Below are 17,059 nucleotides of genomic sequence, written 5' to 3' on the forward strand. Positions count from 1 at the left end.
TGAGTTACAAGAGTATTCATCATTGGGTTCTTTAGTTCATCTTGCAATGAAGGTGGAAGCCCAACTTGCAAAGAAAAATATTTTTAAAAATATTCCCAAAGATGACTACTACAACAATTCTTGGAAGAACAAAAAGTCTTTTTCAAAATTTCCTTCCAAAGATTCTTCTTTCAAACCCAAGGATCCTAAGCCATCTACTTCTAGGCCTAAATCCTCAATTAAATCGTCTAGTCAAAAGTGTTTTAAATGTTTGGGATATGGTCACATTGCCACTAATTTCCCTTCTAAACGAAGTATGTACATGCATGAAGGCATTGTAGTTAGTGAGCATGATTCCAATTCACCTAGACATTCTTCACCTTCTAGACCATCAAGTGAAAATGAGAGTGAAAGTCCTTGTGAAGGTGACTTATTGATGGTAAGATGTATGTTGGGCACAATTCCAAAATCTTTGAATGATACTCAAAGAGAAAATATTTTTCACACCCGATGTCTTATCAACAACAAGTTATGTTCCTTGGTTATTGATGGGGGAAGTTGCACTAATGTGGCTTGTACAAGAGTTGTGGAGAAGTTAGCCTTACCCACTATCTCTCATACCAAGCCCTACAAATTGCAATGGCTTAGTGAAGTAGGTGAAATCATTGTGAATAAGCAAGTCCTCATTAACTTTGCAATAGGAAAGTATAAAGATGAGGTTTTATGTGATGTTGTGCCCATGGAAGCATCTCATCTTCTTTTAGGAAGGCCTTGGCAATATGATAAACATGTTTTACATGATGGCCTCTCCAATACAATGTCTTTTTCTTTCCTAGGGCGCAAGGTTATATTAAAACCCCTCTCTCCCAAAGAGGTTCATGAGGACCAAATAAAAATGAAAACTAAAAGAGAAAATGAGAATGAAAGGCTTAGCAACTTCCTGCTGTCTCATGGCTATGAAAGGGGAATGATTGACAAGACTCTCTTCATCAAAAAAGTCAAATTCTAAAATTATCCTTGTGCAAATCTATGTTGATGACATCATCTTTGGTGCTACACAAGATAGTTTGTGTGGAGAATTTGTGGCTGCTATGAAAGGTGAGTTTGAAATGTCTATGATGGGAGAATTGTCTTTCTTTCTTGGATTTCAGGTTAAGCAAACAAAGGATGGAATCTTTCTATGCCAATCAAAGTATTGTAAAGAGATTCTCAAGAAATTTGAAATGGAGAGTTGCAAGGAAGCAAGCACACCTATGCCATCAAGCTGCTACATGAATGCAGATGTTGCTGGAAAAGGGGTAGATCAAACTAAATACAGAGGTTTGATTGGCTCTTTGCTCTATCTAACAGCAAGTAGACTGGATATTATGTTTGCGGTATGTGCAAGATATCAAGCAAATCCGAAGGAGTCACACTTCAAAGCTGCAAAGAGAATTCTGAAATATCTTAAAGGAACATCAACTGTTGGGTTATGGTATCCTTCTCACTCTCCCATTCATTTAATTGGTTATTCAAATTTTGATTTTGCAGGATGCAAGCTAGATAGGAAAAGCACAAGTGGCACTTGCCACCTTCTTGGTTCAAGCCTCATCTCATGGCATAGCAAGAAGCAAGCATGTGTGGCTTTCTCTACTGCTGAGGCTGAGTACATAGCTGCTGGAAGCTGTTGTGAACAAATCCTATGGCTCAAACAGCAACTTGCTGACTTTGGATTGCAAATCAGCAAGGTCCCTTTGATGTGTGACAATACAAGTGCTATCAATCTTACCAAAAATCAGATTCAGCACTCAAGAACTAAGCATATTGAGATACGCCATCATTTCATCAGGGATCATGTTAGCAATGGGGACTGTTAAGTGAAGTTTATTGAGACAAAATTGCAGATAGCTGATATCTTCACAAAACCATTACCAAAAGAGAGGTTCTTCTTTTGGCGAAATGAGTTAGGTATCCTTGACCTTCAAAATCTTTCCTAAATCTGTTTTAATACCAGTTAGAGTCTATTTGTGAAGACAAATAGGGGGAGAATTGATTGGTTCTTGTGTATCTTTCTCTGGAATTGTTTAAAATTGTTGAAATCTCTGATATCATAATTATTTCTGTTTCTGCTAATAAAAACAACTGTTTGTTTCGTGTAAACAACCGATTGTTTGTCTGGAATATTGTTTTCAACATGTGAAAATCTAACCTGCTGTTGTAGGAAACATTGGATTGTATATATGTTGTTTTTACAGGAACTGCTTCAGATTCAATCAAATCCAACACAAGAAACCAGGGATTTGTCTTCATCAAATAGGGGGAGATTGTTGAATCAAGTGTGTTCAAGCTTTGAAGAATCCAACCCCTTTGAAGTTTGATTGAAGGCTGGATGTGCTTGTTGTTGTTGATGTGTTTTAGAATAGGATCTGGGGTAGATTATCTGTGTAAATCCACTCTTGATTGAATCCAAAGCTTAAGCATTCTCAAACCTTTTAATTGAAAGTGTTTTTCAAACTAAGTGAAAAATAACTTGTTGTTTTGTCGAAACAACCGATTGTTTTATACTTAGGTGTTTTTAGAAAGGTTGAAAACTGTTTTTGATGGTTGACTTGCTGTCAAACCAAAACAACCGATTGATTCGAGCATTCAACCGATTGTTTGTTTTGGGACCATAACAGAAAATTGTTTTGTGCTTTGACTGAGCTTTAAATGATTTTATAACTGATTACGCTCCAGTTTTAAATGCTTTGACCAGTCTTTGAAAGCAATAAATAGTTTTTTTTCAGATTATGTAAAAAACAAGAACTGAGATTTAATCAAAGAAAAACATATTTGAGTTTTTCACTGATTTTACTTTTGAAGAGTTGAAGATTGCTTTGAGATTGCTTTGATCAAGAAAGTGTGGAATAGGATTTTCATCTTGTATTGATTTCAGATCTTTCTGTAACAAGTGTAATCCTTTTGTACTTTGAAGAAACTCTGTGTGTGTAGCTGAGAAGTGTTGTGCGCTCTTGAGGTTGTCAAGATCAACATTCTTAGTGGTGTTTGTGCTGAGCCAAAGGAAGTGTGTGTCTTGAGGGGATCAAGGTCACTTCTTTGGTGGTGTTGTAAGTAATCTAGGGTTGATTGCTTAGTGGATTCCCCAGTGGTTTCTGGGAAGACTGGATGTAGATCTTAGTTAAGAGTGAACCAGTATAAACCTGTGTGTGCAATTTCTCTATCCCTTGAACTCTTTAATTTCAGTTTATATTTGTGAACTGGTATAAACAACCTATTGTTTCTGCGAAAAAATCGATTGTTTTTCTGGTGTTGTGCTAAATTGCTTTGTGTTTTTGGCAAACTGAATTCTTAATCAAGTTTTCTCGAACTAATTTCATTCTATACTTAAAAGTTTGCGAAAACCCTATTTAAACCATTCACCCCCTTCTTGATGGAAGAGAGCCAAGCTCAACACCCCATGAAATACAAGAACCAAATCAAGAGCGTCTAGGAAGGAGTGAAGAGCGTCTAGAGGGAGAGCATCTAGGAGGAAGAGGAGAGCGTCTAGGACCTATCACTAGGTCCATGGCCAAGTGTCTCCATGCAGATTTGGGTCAAGCTACGGATGGTAGAGAAAGCAACTTGTACATGCTACATGAAGGCCCATTAGGGGTAGCTTAGTATTAGTGTAGTGTGAATAGCATAAACTTGTTTCCATGTGATTTACCCTAGATTTGCTCACATTCTAGAATGTTTCCCCACATGGTCGGCCATGTGCTCCATGTGCTCCATCTAATGTAATTTGCATTTCATTTTGATTAGCATTAGGGTTGCATTATGGTCCTCCTTAGCCTATAAAAGGAGGAGCCTACACCTTGTATTTTCAAGATTGAATAGAGTATAGTTATGCTGCTAATTTAGTGTCATACATTACTCCTTGCCTAGCTTCTAGATTTTAATCTTCATTTCACCACCTTCAAAGGGGCTGGCCGAACCTCCCCATTTCCACACTCTTCATGCACCTTCAAGGTCACCACACCTCTTAGGAGGACCTTGTCCATCTCCTCCATTAAGCTTCCGCACCATCTTCAACAAACATCCAAGAAGAGCTCATAGGAATGTCATCATTTGGTATCATGAGCTATGGTTCTTCAAAGAAGAGTGATCCTGCCTGTTGACCGGAGCGCTGGAGAATGCCTCGTCAAAGGATCGACGTGCGCGCCGCTTCTCACTTCCGTTCCTCCTCTGGATCTATCTCAAGAACCTGCAAAGAAACGATACGGCGCCGCTGCGGCCGATCGCACTCCGACGCTCAAGTCAGTGACGGTATCACCAAATACTAAGAACTGGAACCGTGCAAATCTCTCTCACAAACAGCTCTGTCACTCGCAAGCGTAAAGCGTATGAACTGAACGTGCGTACCTTAGGAAAACTGTTAGGAACTCTTATATACCTGGTGATTTTCTCTCTCCTGGAAGTTACAGGCTATGACACGTGGCCTGCATCCAACCGTACACGTGCCATCATCTGGAGGCTCACTGACTTGGCGCTGCTTCTACTCTCATTTTGGCTAAGTTACCTATGCATGGTGCTGCCCAGTGCATAGCTAACTCAGGAGTGCGATCCCTACTGAAACTGGCGAGGTAGGGCCTTCATACACCTTCCCTGTGGTCTCGCCGGCCGCCTTCATAATCTGCTTCTCCTTTAACTTCGGCGATGTGCTCGTTCTGGCGATCTCCGACTGCCTGGTCGCCTGAGTCCGCATTTGGCGACTTCATCCCCAAACTGGCGATCGCCTATGCTGGAGACCGGAACACGCCAACTTAACTATCGGCGACTACACGTGCCTCCTGACTTCTTTCTCAACTGCCAATCTGGCGCCTTGTCAACACGCCTACACTGTAACAGGATGCCACGTCACCGCACCCGACCACCAGGGCGGTACACAAGCCCCCCAGTCTTAAGCGAAGACTTGTCTAGCGAAAAGACTGAAAAAGCCTTCGTTAATACCGGTCTACGTGGCATGGGCGCAGAATTCCAAGCGTTAGTACTTTCTGCTGCCCTGACGCTCCACCAAACTCTTTGCGCATCCTTCGACATGTGGCTCTCATCAACGGCCATCTTCATCTGCCGTTAGCGCTTCCCAAAACCGTTCGAAAACCCCTAAACCCCTTACGCTCCTACTGTTCCATCACTTTCTTCACACTTGCATACACTCTCCCTCTCTTCTGCGAAAGCTCTCAACGTTCCCGACGCTCCAGATCATCAACTCCCCTCAACATTCTCCCGATCATCGAAAGGTAACTACTTTCCTTCATCTGCTGGGTTTTCTTGCATTTTCACCGATTTGCATCATCCTATAACTGCCTGGTGCATACGTTGTGGGCTTTTTTCCATTTCTCCTTCTCGTAACTTAGGGCTCTGCCGATCGTCGCAACGAACTTACATTCGTTCGTCTTTCACCTTCCCTCCCTGATCGAGTCAACCTTTGTAACCCTCCTGATTATTTTTCCCTTCTTCTTCGTTTGCAGTTTGCTACCATGACCCGCACGAAGATCACCCCGAACCCCCCTCCGTCAGCACGAAACCCCCCTCCACAAGCACACGACTCTTCGCAAGTGCGTGGTGCTCCCTCATCGCAGGCTGTGAGGCCCGCGCCTTCTCAAACCACTCTGGCCCAGGCGACTCCACCAATCGCTGGAGGAGCCCCCACCCCACTGCCAGACTTCAAGACGTTATACTCATGGGCTAACTCAACCCTCTTAAAGGAAACGTCGTCGGTGAACACCGCGGGAGCGGTTCTGCGATTGACCAATGGGGACGAGGCCCATCAATCTTTCCACAAGGAGCACGATGAGAGAATGATGGTGTTACCTTGCCCAGCCACTCTGCCAGTGTGTGTAGACGATAAAGTGAGCGCCGACGGGCCCTTCTGCTTCGTCTACACCACCCTCTTCAAGAAGGTTAAACTCAGGTTCCCTCTCACTCGATTTGAGAGGGAACTCTTAACCGAGCTCAATATCGCCGCCGCCCAGCTTCACTCCAACAGCTGGGCGTTCGTCCGAGCCTTTGAGGTAACGTGCGCCCACCTGGGGTTGCCTGCGTCAGTGGACGTATTTTTATTTCTGTTTGAGGCCAAACACCCAGGCGATCGCCTTTGGGTCAGTCTGAACGCCATTGCTGGGAGATCCATCTTCACCATCTTCCAGCAATCATACAAGGATTGGAAGGGGAAGTTCATCCAGGTCCGTGCAAACGACAAAGACCCTTCCTTTCTCGACGGTTTCCCCTTGTACTGGGTGGACAAGGGGAAAAAAGAGTCCAAGAGCTGCTTCAGGAGGCCCAGAAGTCCTGATAGCATGGGAGCTTTGGACAGAGACCTTTGTCTCTTCTGGAAGAGGGTGGCGGATGCCCACATAACATTCTTGACCCCCACCCTGATTTCCTTCGAGTTCTTTGAGGACCAGTTGGAATTCCAAATAGGTTAGGACGCTGCATCCTTGTCTTGTTATTGCTTCTGATATTGTTTCTGGGCGTCTTGTGCAATATACACAAGACTTTGGTTTTATCTTTTCTACATATACCTGCTTTGCTGTCTTATTATCTTGTGTACTTACCCCTTTCTCCTTTGAGCTAACCTATGCACTTTTATTTCATGCAGACACCATGTTGGGTAAGAACATGCTCGCCGATTTAAAGGCGCTCGCCCGCAGTCATGGGTTGGCGACCGGCTCCCAGACGGTTCCCAACTCAGCGGTCGAGCAGGCCATCATGCAAGGGCGATCACCGCCTAAGGCGCCCGCCCAACGAAAGAAACTGGTCCTTAAGAGGCCAAAGCGGAAGGCCCCCCAAGTTGTCCAAGAGGATGAGGAAGAGGACGACGAGGTCACGGAGGACGGCCTTGTTACAAAAAGGAAGAGGGTGGCACCACCTTCTCCACCTGCCCCACCCCCTCTTCCAGCTTCAACACCACCGTCAACACCTGCCCCTCCTCCCTCATCGCCAACGCCAAGAGCCCCTTCACCACCAGTCCAAGCGGTTCCATTGGCCATTGCGCCACCTGCAACTGAGGCCCAAGAGCCAAACTTCTTAGAGGACCCTCCGAGCGCTTCTACTCCCCATATATCAGCAGGAGGGGGCCCTCCTTCCAACACCTCAGCTGCAGGAGTCATTCCAATCGGGGATGAGGTCGTTCATACCTCTCCAATCCTAATCACCGAGTCCCCGATTGCGTCGCCGCGCCAAGAAGTAAACACCGAAAATATTGCTAAGGAAGGCGGCGACGAGAACCCTCAACAAGCCCCCCTGGCGCCTCTCCAAGCTGCAAATCTTTCCCTCGAGGTGACGAGGATGTGGGAACCTCTGACTGCGAAACTCAAAACTATTGCAGAGGATATCCCATCAATCATAACGAGAGCTGTGGAGAGCTCCACCAGGCGGCTACAGGATGACATCTACAACCTCAAGACCGAGAACAGCACAATGAAGGTCGAGGTGGAAAAGGTGTCATTCAGCCTGACGCTCGCGGAAATGGAACATTCTCGAGTAGAGGATGCTCTAAACACCGAGCTCAGGCTTGCGCGCAAGGAAGCTGTCGACCTGCGCCGCAAAGTCCACGAACTTGCCCAAGAAAAGGTCGAACTTGAAAGCAGAATCGTGCCTCTGCGTACCAAGGCGAGCAACCTGGAGGCTCAAATTCAAGCCAATGCCGACAAGGTACAGAAGCTGGAGCAGAGGTCGATCAACCGCGAGAAGCTACTTGGGCAAGTAGAGAAGGCAAGAGACGACGCCATGGCTGATCTCTCCGAGGCCAACAAAGAGAAGGTGAAGATGGTTGCCGAGTTGGCCCAGGCTCAAACAGAATCCAAGAAGGTGGCTGACGACCTTCTCCAAGCTCAAGAGACCAACAAACAACTCCAAAAACAGGTCGAAGAGCTGGAGCAGCAGAACAAGGAGCTTAAACAGCAAGTTGAAGGATTTCAAAAGCAAATCGAAGAACTCAAGCTAAGCTCTGCTCAGATTCTGGTTGCTGGGTTTGATGCCGCTCGAGAACAGTTTGCATGCCTCTTCCCTGATCTTGACCTTAGCATGGTGTCGTTAGACAACGAAGTGGTAGATGGGAAAGTCGTTCCCGCCGAAGGCTCAACCAATTCTACCCCATCTGCCTCTTTATGAATTCGCTTGTACTTATCTTGTAAAAACTCTTGCACATGTATTTTGAACAGCCATTCACTTCAATAGCAAAATTTGGATATGTCTTCTGACTTCTCTTGGGCGCTTTACTTTCCTTGTATGTTAACTCTGCTGCGTTTAACTTAGCGATTTTGCAAACATGACCTTTGGCGTAACCGCTTCGAGCCAATTCAAACTTAAGCAATAATCGCTTTAAACAACTTGTACCCCTGAGGCACTGAACTGATCGTGAGGAAAGTTCCAAGCAATGAACTGTGGTTCGATCATTGGTTCAAACAACGTCCCACTTGACCCGCTTTATCAAACAAGTCTTTCAATCTTCTCGCCATGTTTGAACTTTCGCGATCACCTAGAGCTCTTGGCAACACCAGCTTTCCTTAGCCTCAGGCTTTGGCAGTCACCTCTTTATCTGAGGCAGAAATGCCCTTTCGGACCCTCCTTACCTCCCCTGAACCTCAGAGCTAAAGACAGGCTGGCTAGGCGTTCTCTTCGAACCTACCTTAGCCACCTTTCAAGCTTCTTCCACCCTCTTCGCCATACCTGAACTCGTTCAAGACGAGAAGGATTTTATCTTGCCTACACTCGCGCACAGGCGAGAAGGTCTTTTAACGCGCCTGAACTCGCTCGACGAGAAGGACTTTTACTCGCCTGAACTCGCTCATCGGCGAGAAGGACTTTAAACGGCCTTAACTCGCTCGACGGCGAGAAGGACTTTGTCAGGTGCCTCAACTTGCCCAGGGTGTACATCTCCTCCCCCCCTGGATGCACTGAGGACCTTTTCTCGCCTGCGCCCGCTCAACGGCGAGGAGGTCTTTAACTTGCCTCTACGTTGCCCCGGGAGTTACATCTTCTCGCTCCCAGAAACACGGAGGACTTTTTCTCTTTCTCGCCTGCACTCGCTCGACGGCGAGGAGGTCTTTGATGGGCCTTAGTTCGCACAACGGCGATAAGGGCTTTGTCCGGTGCCTCAACTAGCCCAGGGCGTACATCTCCTCCCCCCCCGGATGCACTGAGGACCTTTCTCGCCTGCGCCCGCTCAACGGCGAGGAGGTCTTTAACTTGCCTCAAAACGCGCGAGGGCGTTGAGGTCTTCCATCTGGTGCCTCCGATCGCCGAAAAACGATGAGGACTTTAAAACTTAACTGGTGCCTCTAATCGCCGAAAAACGATGAGGACTTTAAAACTTTAGAAAACATGCGACATATCTTGTCGTGCCTTAAATCATGTACGAATGACAAGGTCTTTCTTCGAAACTTTTTTTGGAAATAACACATATGCAATCTGAAAACACCTTATACTTCGAAAACTCTTCTTTTATTGGGTGGCCTCATTAAAAACCCTCCTCAGGGAAAAAAGAGTGCCCCCTTAAAACTGTTTTTACAGAGACATTGCAATGTAGTATTTGTGTTTGTCTTTACTTACAAAGCTCTTAGCTATAGTACAACTTCAGGTGTGTGGCGTTCCAGGTACGAGGAATCGCCCCCCCCTCCAACGTCTCCAAGCGATAGGCTCCGTTCCCGAGTGCCTCGGTGATTCTGAACGGTCCAGTCCACTTGGGTGATAGCTTGTTCTCCATCTCGTACTGGTGGGCCTTTCTCATCACCAGATTGCCTTCTCTAAACTGCCTTGGCATCACCTTTGAGTTGTACCTTCGCTCGACCCTTCTCTTCACCGCCTCAGCCTTCAGCCTTGCCTCCTCCCTGACTTCATCCAGCAGATCCAGGTTCAGTCTTCGCTCTTCATTCGAGTCTTCCTCCACAAAGTTCTGGGATCTCGGCGAGCTCTCCTGAATCTCGACTGGGATCATGGCATCACACCCATAGACCAAGCTAAACGGGGTCTCATGGGTTCCTGACTGCTCGGTGGTGTGGTACGCCCAAACTATTCGGGGTACCTCCTCAGCCCAACTTCCCTTGGCTTTCTCGAGCCTTCTCTTCAAACCTCTCAGCAATACCCGGTTAGCCGATTCCACCTGGCCATTAGTCTGAGGGTGCTCGACGGATGCAAACACTTGCTGAATTCCGACCCCTTCGCAAAGCTTCTTCAACAGGTGGCTCGCAAACTGAGTCCCATTATCTGATACCAGGCGCTTAGGCACTCCAAACCGGCACACAATATTCTTCCATACGAAGCCTTCGATCTTGTGCGCGGTGATCTGGGCCACTGGTTCTGCTTCAATCCACTTGGTGAAATACTCAATCGCCACCACCAAGTACTTCATCTGCCTGATCGCCAGTGGAAAAGGCCCCAGGATGTCGATTCCCCAAGTATGAAACGGCCAAGGGCTGTAGATCGACTTCAACTCCTCGGGAGGTGCCTTGTGCCAATCGGCGTGCTGCTGGCATTGTTTGCAGCACTGGGCGTACTTCTTGCAATCTTCTCTCATGGATGGCCAATAGTAGCCTGCACGGAGAGTCCTCGCGGCCAGAGCTCGACCCCCGACGTGACTTCCACATATTCCTTCGTGGAGCTCTGCCATAATCCTCGTGCACTTCTCGCCGTGTATGCATTCCAGGAGTGGGTGAGTGAATCCAAACCTGTACAGATCGCCATCAATCAATGTATACTTGCTGGAATTCTTCTTTACCTTCCTAGCTTCTGTTGGATCTAGCGGGAGGAGGCCATCCGCCAGGCACCGCTTGTACTGTGTTATCCACGTGTCTGGCTCATGGGTGGTGCAGACCTGCATCACGTCCACCTTCTCTCCTCGACATGCTCTAATCCTTGGCGATCTCAGAGTTTCTTGTGTCAAAGACTTATGGCTTCTCGCTGCTCTCTCCGTCGACCTGCTTATCTGAAGGACCAGGTGATCTGCTACAAATGCCCTCGGCGTCTTCAAAGTTTCTTGAATCACCGTCCTCTGCCTACCCCCCTTGCCTGAGCTGGCGAGCTTAGCAAGCAAGTCAGCTCGGGCATTCTGCTCTCGGGGCACATGCACCACTTCAAAAGAGGCAAAGGAACTCTTCAATTCCTGCACATACGCCAAGTAAGCCGCCATTTGTGGATCTTTAGCCTGGAACTCGCCTGTTACTTGCCCCGTGACTAGCAGCGAGTCACTCTTAGCCAACAGCACTCTGGCTCCCATTTCTTTAGCCAGCAGAATCCCGGCGATCAGCGCCTCATACTCTGCTTGATTGTTGCTGGCTTTGAAGGCGAATCTCAACGATTGTTCGATCAGCACGCCGTTGGGTCCTTCCAATATGACTCCAGCACCGCTGCCCTGCTGGTTTGACGACCCATCCACCGAGAGTACCCAACGGAAATCATCTCCTTCAACCCGCGTCGCTTCTGAAGAGAGCTCGACTACAAAATCTGCAAAGATTTGCCCTTTGATCGGTCCTCGAGGCTCATACTTAATGTCAAACTCTGACAGCTCGACTGCCCACTTCACCATTCTTCCTGCAACGTCAGGTTTCTTCAAGACATTCTGGATGGGCAGGTCAGTCATCACCAGTATTGTGAAACTATGGAAATAGTGGCGCAACCTCCTCGCCGAAAACACCACCGCCAAAGCAGCCTTCTCCAGGGCCTGATATCTCGTTTCTGGGCCCTGCAACACCTTGCTCACGAAATAAATAGGCTTCTGAGCCTGATCCTGGTCTTGGGCGAGCACCGCACTCACCGCCCTCTCAGTCACAGCGAAATACAACCTGAGAGGGATTCCCGCCAGTGGCTTGCACAAAACCGGCGGGCTCGCCAAATATTCTTTCAGCTTGACGAAAGCTTCCTCGCACTCTTTCGTCCAAGTGAACTTGTTATTGCGCCGCAGACACTGGAAATAGGGATGTCCCTTCTCTCCGCTCGCTGACACGAAGCGGGATAGGGCCGCCATCCGACCAGTCAGCTGCTGGACTTCTTTTACTGTAGTCGGGCTCCTCATTGCCAAGATGGCGGCACACTTGTCCGGGTTGGCCTCTATCCCCCTTTCAGTCAATAGAAAGCCCAAAAATTTTCCAGCCTTTACGCCGAAAATGCATTTCTCCGGGTTGAGCTTCAACCTGAACTTGGTGATCGTCGTGAACAATTCTTCCAAGTCTGCAACGTGCCTGCTTTTCTCCTGCGAGGTCACGACCATGTCATCGACGTAAGCTTGCACGTTCCTTCCCAGAATCGGTGCAAGTACTCGATCCATCAGCCTCTGGTACGTGGCCCCCGCGTTCTTCAGCCCGAAGGGCATCACCTTATAGCAATAGCACGACCTCTCCGTCATGAAGGCTGTTTTTTCTTCATCCATGGGATGCATCTTGATCTGATTATAGCCCGAGAAGGCGTCCAGGAAACTCAGCAGCTTGCACCCTGCAGCACTATCAACCAGGGCATCAATGCTTGGTAAAGGATACGAATCCTTTGGGCAAGCCTTATTCAGGTCGGTGAAATCGACGCACATGCGCCATTTCCCGTTGCTCTTCTTTACCAGCACCACATTTGCCAGCCACTCAGGGTACTGGACTTCTCTGATGTGGCCTGCAGCGAGGAGTTTCTGGGTTTCATCCTTGATCGCCTGCCTCCTTTCTTCATTAAACTTCCTTCTTCTTTGCCGCACCGGTCTCACCATGCTGTCCATCGCCAGATGATGGCACAAGAAGTCGGGATCGATCCCGGGCATGTCCGAAGCAGACCAGGCAAACGCGTCCAGATGCCGTTCAATCACCTTGGCGATCTGGTCCTGGAGATCGACCTCCAGAGATCTTCCGAGCTTGAAAACCTTTCCCCCGATCTCCTTCTCGAGCCACTACTCGACGGGTTTGGGCCTGGACTCTCTGGCGATCACCGCCTTGGTGATTCCAAGTTCCCTTGCTTCCTCCGGGCGATTCCGCGCCTCTTCCTCCTCCAGGGCAGCATTCCTCTCCCCCAGCTCAGCATCTATCATCTCTACGTCCCTTCCAGCGGTCTCCTCCATTATCGGCGGTCTGGGCTTCACACCGGGAGGTGGGGTGGTTGTGACATAGCTCACTGATCTTTTATTTTTCAGGCTATTTTCATAGCACTTTTTCGCTTCCTTCTGATCAGACTTTATCGTGATTACCACCCCTTCCATGGACGGCAACTTCACCTTCATGTGCCGAGTCGATGGAATTGCGCCTATCCTGTTGAGGGTGGGCCTTCCCAGCAGGATGTTATATGCTGAAGGGGCGTTTACGATGAGGTACTTGATTTTCTCCGTCCTCGACCCAGCCTCATCGGTAAACGTGGTTCTCAGCTCGATGTACCCCCTGACCTCCACCTGGTCGCCAGCGAACCCATACAAGCACCCTCCATAGGGCCTTAGCTGGTCAAGGGGCAACTCCAACTGCGTGAAAGTCGGCCAGAACATCACGTCTGCCGAACTTCCTTGGTCCACCAGAACTCGGTGGACCTTCCTCCCCGCCGTGATTAACGAAATAACAATGGGATCGTTGTCATGAGGCACAACGTCCCGAAGATCCTGCTTGGTGAACGTAATGTCCACTTCGGGCGAGTGATCTTCAAACATGTCTAATGACATCACCGATCGCGCGTACTTTTTCCTCTGCGACGCGGTGCATCCACCACCTGAGAAACCCCCTGCAATGGTGTGGATCTCCCCATGGATGGGCATTTCGTGTTGCTGGGCTTCTCCCCCTGCCGGCTGGGAACTCGACGCTCCTCCGGTCCTTCTGTCCAGCAGATAATCGTTTAGGAACCCACTCTTAACCAGATCGTCGAGTTGGTACCCTAAAGACAAACACGAGTCCAGGTTGTGGCCAAAGCACTGGTGGAACTCGCACCAGACATCCGGCTTCGACCCCAACACCTTGTCACCCACCTTCTCGGGCGCCTTCAACCTAGCAGATATGTTAGGGATAGCGATCAGGTCCGCTAGTCCCATGACAAATTTGTGCTTAGGTGGGCGATTGTATTCCCGGCGTGCTGGTTGTTGGCGTGCTGGCGGTTGGCGCGCTTGGCTTCTTCCCTTGTTTCTCCTATCGTAAGGATAGCGAGTCCTTTGATCCTTTCTGGCCGCCGCTGCCGTTTCCAGCACCCTCTGTGGCTGGATCCTGGTCTGGGCGCGTGGCCTGACGGGAGCCACACTGCCTCTCTTCTCGGCGACCTCACTCTCGTCAGCGATGTGAGCCACCGCAAGTCGCCTGACTTCAGCAAACGTCGCTGGATGAGCCCTGATCAAGGCTTCACAGAATGGCCCTGGCTGCACGCCCTTCTTGAAGGCATAAACCAGCATTTCTTCATCCTTGGCCGGCGACCTGACCATCTGCGCTCCGAAGCGATTGAGGTAGTCTCTGAGGGACTCCCCGTGGTACTGCCTTATATCAAACAGATCATAGGACACTCTGGGCGGTGCCTTGTTCACAATATACTGCTCGACGAAGATTTTCGAGAACTGCTGAAAATTAGTTATGTGGCCATTAGGCAGGCTCACAAACCACTCCATCGCCGTTCCCTGGAGCGTGCTCACGAACATCTTACAATAGACAGCATCCGACCCCCCTGACAGCATCATCTGTGTGTGGAACGTGGTCAGATGAGCCTCTGGATCTTCCACGCCAGTAAAAACAGCTTTAACCGGGACCACGCTCGTGGGAATTGGCGTATCGGTAATCGCTTGAATGAAAGGCATTGGGAAAACACGAGGCGGCGTCGACGGTGCCACCTCTTCAGCGGAAGAACGAACCTGCTGCTCCTGAAGAGCTCGACGTAGCTCTTCAGCTACTTTGCTGAGCTCCTCGTTCCTGGCGCGAGAGGCGACCAGGTCTTCATGTATCCTGGCCTGCTCGACGCGCGAGGCTTCTACAGTAGCCTGCAATGAGCGCATCATTTCTGCCATCTGCGCCATGGTCATGGCGGCGTCGCCTTCAGCTGCGACGGGAGCCACGGGACTGGAACGATTGCTCCTCATCTTTCTCATCAACTTCAACGAACCACAGAAATACAGCAAATAACACTTCAACCACGAACGAACTAGCGACCGATCGGAGAAGAATCAAGAAACTGCGCGAGAACTTCAAGAACACCGCGAGCCTTCGAAGAAAATCGCAGCTTCACCAACAACCACCGTTTCTCCGCGAACCAAACAACCACCCGAAAGCACTCGAATCCACCGATCGACAAGCCAAACGAACGGTTTAAAACACAAGCTTCACCGAACAAAACTCAGAGAAACCCAGAACGGCGGTTGCACCAGCACACAACCCGCGCAGAAAACCTCAAAACCTCCACGAGCTCACGCTGTGGATGGGAGCACGTTTTACACGGCCCCACGGTGGGCGCCTGATGATCCTGCCTGTTGACCGGAGCGCTGGAGAATGCCTCGTCAAAGGATCGACGTGCGCGCCGCTTCTCACTTCCGTTCCTCCTCTGGATCTATCTCAAGAACCTGCAAAGAAACGATACGGCGCCGCTGCGGCCGATCGCACTCCGACGCTCAAGTCAGTGACGGTATCACCAAATACTAAGAACTGGAACCGTGCAAATCTCTCTCACAAACAGCTCTGTCACTCGCAAGCGTAAAGCGTATGAACTGAACGTGCGTACCTTAGGAAAACTGTTAGGAACTCTTATATACCTGGTGATTTTCTCTCTCCTGGCAGTTACAGGCTATGACACGTGGCCTGCATCCAACCGTACACGTGCCATCATCTGGAGGCTCACTGACTTGGCGCTGCTTCTACTCTCATTTTGGCTAAGTTACCTATGCATGGTGCTGCCCAGTGCATAGCTAACTCAGGAGTGCGATCCCTACTGAAACTGGCGAGGTAGGGCCTTCATACACCTTCCCTGTGGTCTCGCCGGCCGCCTTCATAATCTGCTTCTCCTTTAACTTAGGCGATGTGCTCGTTCTGGCGATCTCCGACTGCCTGGTCGCCTGAGTCCGCATTTGGCGACTTCATCCCCAAACTGGCGATCGCCTATGCTGGAGACCGGAACACGCCAACTTAACTATCGGCGACTACACGTGCCTCCTGACTTCTTTCTCAACTGCCAATCTGGCGCCTTGTCAACACGCCTACACTGTAACAGGATGCCACGTCACCGCACCCGACCACCAGGGCGGTACAAAGAGTATCTCTTTGATTCTTTTCTTTTGAGTTCTTCTTATTTCCTAGTTGTTCATCATACTACCATAGGGAGTTAATGGACAAGCTCCAAAGACTCCAACAAAAGAATGAGTGTAGAGGAGTATAGGCAGAAAATGGAGTTCTATATGATGAGAGCATCCATTAGAGAAGAGGAGGACACCACCATAGCAAGATTCCTTAGTGGCCTCCCTCTTGAGATAAGAGATAAGGTAGAACTCCTTCCCTACCAAGACTTGAATGACTTGGTTCAACTTTGCATTAAAGTTGAACAACAAAATTTGCACAAAACTTCAAGTCAAAGGGTGGGTTCATACTCTATCTTTTATCTCAAGAACGATTATAAAAGGGAGGGTAGCACATCTAGATAAAAACCAAAGGAAACTACCAAGCCCTTAGCAAAAGAAGCCTCCACCCCACCCATCCGAGCTAGGGACGTTAAGTGCTTTAAGTGCTATGGAAGAGGGCATGTGCAAGCACAATGCCCAAACCAAAGGACTTTGTTTTTAAAAGGTGTAGACGAATACACTAGAGGTGAGGATGAGCCAAGTGAGAGAGAGGAAGGGGGAGAGGATGAGAGCATAGCTCCATTAGAGGGAGAATTGTTAATGATTAGGAGAACCCTCAACAATCAACCTAGCACATCCATGGAAACACAAAGGGAGAACATCTTTCATACAAGATGTAATGTTTTAGAAAATATGTTACATGAAGCAACTTGTACATGCTACATGAAGGCCCATTAGGGGTAGCTTAGTATTAGTGTAGTGTGAATAGCATAAACTTGTTTCCATGTGATTTACCCTAGATTTGCTCACGTTCTAGAATGTTTCTCCACATGGTCGGCCATGTGCTCCATGTGCTCCATGTGATGTAAT

Source organism: Phaseolus vulgaris, chromosome 7 (genome assembly GCF_051622355.1).
Source record: "Phaseolus vulgaris cultivar YP4 chromosome 7, ASM5162235v1, whole genome shotgun sequence".
Classification (NCBI taxonomy): Eukaryota; Viridiplantae; Streptophyta; class Magnoliopsida; order Fabales; family Fabaceae; genus Phaseolus; species Phaseolus vulgaris.